At 27.2% G+C, this 7,470-nt stretch overlaps 1 long non-coding RNA gene across 2 annotated transcripts in view; it reads right to left on the bottom strand.

Annotated features, from left to right (window-relative positions):
* Nucleotides 1–666: 666 nt before the first annotated feature.
* LOC111619218 overlaps nucleotides 667–7,470 on the bottom strand; it is a 10,801-nt gene continuing 3,997 nt past the window's right edge. The window contains exons 2-5 of one of the 2 annotated variants that reach the window (XR_002755710.1): nucleotides 3,172–4,079; nucleotides 2,281–2,419; nucleotides 1,833–1,906; nucleotides 667–1,462 (exon numbers count right to left, since the gene is read on the bottom strand). This is a non-coding gene — a long non-coding RNA (uncharacterized LOC111619218). Of the gene's footprint in view, nucleotides 1,463–1,681; nucleotides 1,907–2,280; nucleotides 2,420–3,171; nucleotides 4,080–7,470 lie in introns of those variants that run through there. The other variant, XR_002755709.1, reaches the window with a different exon arrangement.

The raw sequence follows: 7,470 nt of genomic DNA, 5'->3' as shown, positions 1-7,470 counted from the left end.
TTTTGAAGAATGTGGCCTTACAATAAATTTTTTAACTTCATAACCTTGTATAGGGCACAGCCCATAGACAATGTTTCAGGGTAAATGCTATTTAACTGCCCAAATCATCAAAGCAAGCAAATATGTTATTTTCAGGTGACATACTCAAACTACCATTCTTCAAGAAACTTATCTAATATTCTGCTAGCTGAACTAATATAATTTAACAATTTCTATAATCTATACTGTATATATAAAATTGCTTGTCCTGACTGACTCATTCACTCACTGATTCATCATCGCCCAGAGCAAACCGCTGAACCTAAAGTGGTGAAATTTGGTACACAGTTAGGGTACATCATGAAAACGCACACTAAGAAGGGATTTTTCAAAATTCCCCAGCGGGGGGAGAGGGAGAGCATTAAGGCTTAACAGGAAGAATGGCTTCTACTGTACTATTTCACATGCAATTTTTTGTTACGATTAGTCTTCATTAAGTACTTAGGTGTATTAAATTATAACATTTCAGACATTGTTATAAAATATTTTTATATACTTCGATTTTTTAACCAAATGTTCGAACCTTTTTAAATTCGAATTTGTTATTGCGTATCGGTTCGATTATAGAACGATTGTAAACGTTCCAGAAAACTGATCAAATTGAAAATTGTTTGTTTGATTCTCGGCAATTCTCATCACTCTCGGCGGTAGGTGTTATATAACAATTACTATGGTTGTTGAAATACTGAATATAAATGGGGTTTGCTTGCAAAACCTCCGCGGGCGAAGTCGCGGGTAACAGCTAGTTTTTGATAATTCTAATAAGTAAACAATGGCTCACAAATTGTGTAAATAATAATAATTTGGCATAATCAAAAGACAAAAGTCAATGGCCACTTTCAAGTGGCAACTGTTTTTTCAGATACAGTGTACAAAAATGCATACAAAACTTCCAATTAATGGTAATTTTTTTATGTTTCCGTGGCTGCTGTTCAGAGATTTCGCTGTATATGAAAATACAACTGATATAATCTTACTTCTTTGATTTCAATTCCAGATCACATAGATTATTAAAAGAATCAATATTGTTATATTTAGTGTAATAAAATGATTTATGTTAACCGTAATATTGTTAAATTTTAAAACTTGCAAATTAAGGAAAGTTTTCAGTTTGGTGGGTGATCTGCAAAGGGAGACAACTTTCAGAAAGGCTTTCTAAGGAAAACTGGCCCCTATTTAGGCGTTATAATCATGATGAAAGTCCAGAATACTCCATGCAGCCAGCCGATTGGCGAGACGTGAGCAACAACCAACGTTCGGTAGTCTATCCACTCAACAATTCAAATTAAGGAGAGAAAACAAACTATGTAAGGTAATTTTTCCATGGAAATTGGTGGCAGTTTTTTTTAGCTGTTACTTTTCTAGTAGAATTATTTTTTCTTGAATCACTTATGTAAATACAACTATAGTAGTATTCTCCTTTCTGGAAGAGTTTAGAAAATAGAATAATTATTATTTAGTATTAAAATTATGAAAATAAAATTTGATATATTATACTAACATACAAAGAAAAAGCATATTAATAAAAATGGTTTAAATATTCAAAATATGTATAAATCCTCAACAGTAAATTTTACATTAAAAAGAAACACTTCATTTAAAAATGTAAAAATGTATATAATTTCAAGAGATTTTTTATTTTATTTAAAATTTTATAAATAAATTTTTACAAAACTATTAAAACTTTATTAAAAATTTCAAAAAAAGTTTAAATTTTACAATTTCAGTTGTTTGCCAAGACAAATATGTTAATTCTTTCTTTCTTTCTTTTTCTATATGTTTACGATTTTTACCTTTTGGTTTCTTCTTTAGAATCACTACTCACCATCAATTATTTTCTAAGTGGAGTAAGAATACTCCAAAAAATCTGCAAAAGAAAAAAAGTACATTAAAACTTTCTATTTAAAGAAATTAATTACTTATCTTTTAAAATTTTAAGTGGAATTTTGTAATTTAACTGTGCAACATCATGTAAACCATACTTTGCCAAGATGATAAATTTCTACAAACCTGTAAGTATCAAAAATTTTAAATCTTAAACATAAATATTAGTAATTTATCGAATTATTGTGAATCTTTAATATGAAAAACATTTTCAAATTTTTGCTTTTTTTTTTTTTTTTTAAAGAAACTGCACAGAAATATGCAAATAACTTGCCTAAATTTAAAAATTACTTTTAAAAATTTAAATGCAGCTTTTTCTATGCAATCAATTTGTTTGTTCATTCATCATTTCCCTACCATCTTTCTCTAAACAAAACGACGAGGATGTTTCTGCATAGATGCTGGCAGATCTACCGAATAGGATAAACCAGACAACAGTTATGCCTGCCAACTTCAACACCAGAAGAACTGGATTTCATTCATCTTCTGAGTTAGCCTGGGAATATGCAGGAAGAAGAATTAAGTGATTCAAACTAATTAGAATTGTGGTACCATTCACTCTTTACATATTCATTCATTCACATCACCGCACACACAATCACAAATTATATAATTACTACTTAATATTTTATTCGTATTTTTACCTCGAATTGACTTATTAAATTAAATGTTAAATTTGAATTGATATTTTCACGACCTCATTTATGCATTATATTAAGTGATACAAAAATAATTGAAACAATTGCAATTTTTGTATATTTAGAGAAAAACTGTCTGCATTTAAGTTAATAAAAAATTTTTAAAATTTTTTAAAATCATTTTTCCAGTATCAAATAATAATAAATGCAAATTAAGGTCATAAATTAAATGAAGTTTTCATTCAAAATAGCAAATCATTCAATATAATAAAAACATGCAATCAAATTTAATTAAACAACACAAAATGGTACAATCAAATGTTGATAGAAAGCATTTATTTAGAACCAGAATAAACTTAAAAACAATTATTTTTTTCAAATTCAAATTGATTATTAGAATTTTATAAACAAAAAGATTTAATTTTTTACTTTTTGCTCATAATTAATTGATCTGTTTCGTTATTGTATTAAAGATAAATTTCTCCAAATATCTTTGAAATTTTTTTTTATATGTGGGAAAAGCATGATACTAAACTTATAACACTTCTCCCAGATTTACAAAATTGACTATATTTTCAAAATTAATGTGAAATAAAAGAGAAGCAATTACCACATATTGTTACTGCTTTCGCTTGAGCGATGTTTATTCAGTACCTCGTCAGGCCTCTAACACCTACATGGGTAACAAAAAAGCATAAGTAATCAGACAATAATTACATGTGACATCAGATGTAAATTGTACAATGTCTCTACTGATCTTCAAATACACAATAATGATGATTGTTCTCTAAATAGACAATTTCACAATATTTTTAAGATCAGTCGCCGGGTAAGCAACCGCTAACAAACTTAAAAGGAAAAATTACCCATTACTTTTTCTGTGTTGTACTTATCTCCCATATTCACAAATATAAATACTTTTGAATGAAAAAAAGAACCGATACATAATTTCTCTATGGATGGATGCTTAATACTAAAAATCTATTCGCTTGCATAAAATCCATTCACTGTCATTAATTGATAAGATTCACAAATATTAACATTGTTTGGTAAGGGACGAAAGATGACATCTATGATGATGACAATGATGCATTCTAAACAAATGAATGGCATTAAAATGACTCTCGACAGTTCTCGGTACATTAATGTCTATCTCTTGTACAGATGAGGAGTTTTGTACAAATTATCTTAAACATTCAAAACTTTTATGATTCTACAATTTATCAGGACATTTATATATAAACTTTGACGTCGTGAAATCGAAACACATTAAATTGGCATTATATTATATAATGCTAAGGGCTGAATATATATAACATATAAATATATAAATGTATGCATGTATTTAAACATGCAATTTGTATATACGCACAGCTTTGAAAATCATCTCTTCAAAATACACACATGATCTTCATGCATAATTATTAGGGACTATTACACAAAAAGTCCTTGGTATTTGATGGATAGGTGATTTATTCTTCAAATCAGTTCTTCAGATGTTGTTAACATGCAATGCACCTATAAGAAATACAAAATTGTGATTTATAATGTAATACGAGCAATGTGAAAAATATCACTGACCTCAAAATTTTAAAATTATATAACTATTAAAGAAAATTGATAAAAGAACAGAGAGAGTGAGAGAACAATTAATAGATTCAACAAGAATGCATATTGAAATTACAAGGGTTAATTAAAAACTATAGTCATGTTAAATAAACTAATAGTACCATGTGATAGACAGCATATTTATTGCTTAAAGCAAAATATTAATTTATTGAATAGTAATTACTAACATAGGCATTAATGAATATCCTATTCTTTTCTGTAATGAATTAACTGATGTATTAAATAATAAATGAATCTAACCCATTAATTATTTCAGATACCAAACAAATAGCCAGATTCTTTTAATAAGGCTAAATAATTACTAAGCAGCTTGGCCAATTGCTGTCAAACTGCTTAGTAATTATTTAGCCTCATAGCACTATAAAGAATTCAGCTGTTTGTTTGATGTTTGATGTATTACATATTTACATTTGATTAGCAACATCTATAAAGTTTGCTATCAATTAAAGCATGATATTAAAAAAATATTCAAACTATTTATATATCAATTATTTCACTTTTTTTATAAGTCGAAGATTACTTTTGATCTATTAATATGCATAACGGATCAATACCGTTTCAATTTATTACTGAATATATCAATCCTTACTGTAAGAATTAACAATAATTTTTAAATTTACTGTAAATTTTTATCAATTGTTTTTTTTTAACTTTGTATTGAATTTTTTTTTACTTTTGAGTATCTTGTTTATTATATAAATGACTGTAAAGAAAAGAAAAACTTAATTAAAATACACAAAATTCTATTTCATTATCATCATTACATTAAATAAACCATACTACTATGAACCAAGTGCATTTTTTAATATTTAGTACATAAATACAAAATCCAGTAATTTGACACCCACCAGTAAGGTATATGTCAGATTACAGAGACGCTATTTTAATATCAGTCATACAATATTGCACATTTGTATAAAATAATATAAAATTTGAAGATATTTAACATGCATTAATAATTTTCAAAATAAAAATATCTAACAAAACAATACAAAAATTAGTATATTTTAAATTAAATTTTTTTTATCATTTTAGGATACTTTTTCTTTATTGCATATATGTTTGATGGCAATGATTATTATGTTTATTGTGTCATTCTCTGAAATACTACAGAATGAAACTTGCTTAACAATTGTGAAAGTGATTTTGTACTTTTCATTAATACAGGAATGATGGTAAATGAAAGTCATCATTTATTGTCATTCTTCCAGTAAATGAAAAATTCCTATTCAATAATGAGAAAAAAATGGTGAAAACAAATAATAATGCAAGCATTAAAAGCAAACTAAACATGAAATTATTAAGGACTTTCATATAATAGCTTTTTTAAATATTAATAAAAAGAACTGAAGAAAATCAAGATGAAATCTATCCTCAAAAGTATCAATGTTACTATATGAAAACAGCAACTTATAAGATTATTTACATAATAATGCCATAGCATGAACAAGACAGCACAGAGAATAAAGCAATGTTCTATAATAAATACATTACAAAATAAATGTAATACATGTACAAAAAAAAAGGAAAAACTAATCAAGAGATAAATTACTTGGATGTTACAATTACAGGAAAGAAAAATGAATTAGAATTTAAAACTTTTAAAAAATCTTGTTCAATACAAACAACCGTGAAATACAATTCAAATATACCATTATATATAAAACAGAATATATTCCCTATGGAATATAATAAAATTAAAAATAGAACTAGTAGAAGTATTAACATACTACCTGTCACCCGCGACTTCGTCAGCGGAGGTTTTGCAAGCAAACCCCATTTACATGTAATATTTCAATAACCATAGTAATTGTTATATAACACCTACCGCTGAAGAGAACTGCCGAGAATCAAATGAACTATTTTCAATTTGATCAATTTTCTGAAACATTTACAATCGTTCTATAATCGAACCAATATGCAATAACAAATTTGAATTTAAAACGGTTCGAACATTTTTAAAATCAAAATAGATAAAAATATTTATAACAATGTCTGAAATAAAATAAAATAAAAAACTCTTCAAACCTTTAACCGAAGTGCTTCTATTTTTAGAATTGCAAATGTTTTCGTCGCCCCTCCTGGGCACTTCCTCAGGCTATAACAAATGGGCCTTTAATATTCAAATAAACATTCGATCTAATGTTTATGATCGAAATGTTTATTTGAATATTAAAGGCCCATTCATTATAGCCTGAAGAAGTGCCCAGGAGGGGCGATGAAAACGTTCACAATTCTAAAAATAGAAGCACTCCGGTTAAAGGTTTGAAGAGTTTTTTATTTTATTTTATTTAAACACTGGTGTGTAGAGAGATTGTATAATGTCTGAAATGTTATCAATTTAATATACCTAAGTACTCAATAAAGACTAAACGTAGTTTAAAACAAAAAATCGCATCTAAAATAGTACAGTAGAAGCCGTTTTTCCAGTTAAGCCTTAATCCTCTCCCTCTCCCCCCTTGGGGGAATTCTGAAAAATCCCTTCTTAGTGTGCGTTTTCATGACGTACCCTAACTGTGTACCAAATTTCACCTCTTTAGGTTCAGCGGTTTGCTCTGGGCGATGATGAATCAGTGAGTCAGTCAGGACAAGCAATTTCATATATATAGATATAATAATATTAAAGACTTGAAGAAGAAATTCCTGTTAGACAGATATCCTAATAGATTATTTAAAATTTGGGAAGATAAAATAAATAATGAACAGAATTCTGGCATGAATAGAACAGACAATGAAAGAACTTCTAGAAAAAATAAAGAGCAAGCCAAAATAAAATATATTCCATTCCTTATATTAGGGGTTTATATGAAGAAATTAATAAGGAGATAAAAAACACCAACATAAATCTTGCTCCAAAGTATAAAAAATGTTTAGCTAGATTAAATACTAAGAAATCTACATCAAAAGGAAAACAACAGGTACATAAGATAAAAAAACATTGTATATCAAATCCCATGTACATGTGAAAATACAAAATTCTATATAGGAGAAACAAAGAGAAAGATGAAAATTAGATTAAAACATGTAGCAGATTTAAAACATCACAGAATTAATTCAGCTTTTCTTGAACACTGTACACTAAATAATTGCAATATTGATTAGAATAATGTTAAAATCCTACATAAAGAAAAAGAAACTTATAATAGAAAATTCAAAGAAAGTATAGGAATTTTAAAAAATAAACACTGTATAAATAAAAACTTAAGTTTAAAAATCAATGAGAACTGTTTAAAAATACTGTAAAAAATTCTTTAGAGAGAATTCACTGGAAAGCAGCTTT

Source organism: Centruroides sculpturatus, unplaced genomic scaffold, assembly GCF_000671375.1.
Source record: "Centruroides sculpturatus isolate CEXI.00-Female unplaced genomic scaffold, Cexi_2.0 scaffold38, whole genome shotgun sequence".
Classification (NCBI taxonomy): Eukaryota; Metazoa; Arthropoda; class Arachnida; order Scorpiones; family Buthidae; genus Centruroides; species Centruroides sculpturatus.
The sequence above is the reverse complement of the archived record's forward strand: the minus strand, read 5'-3'. Positions and strand labels throughout refer to the sequence as shown.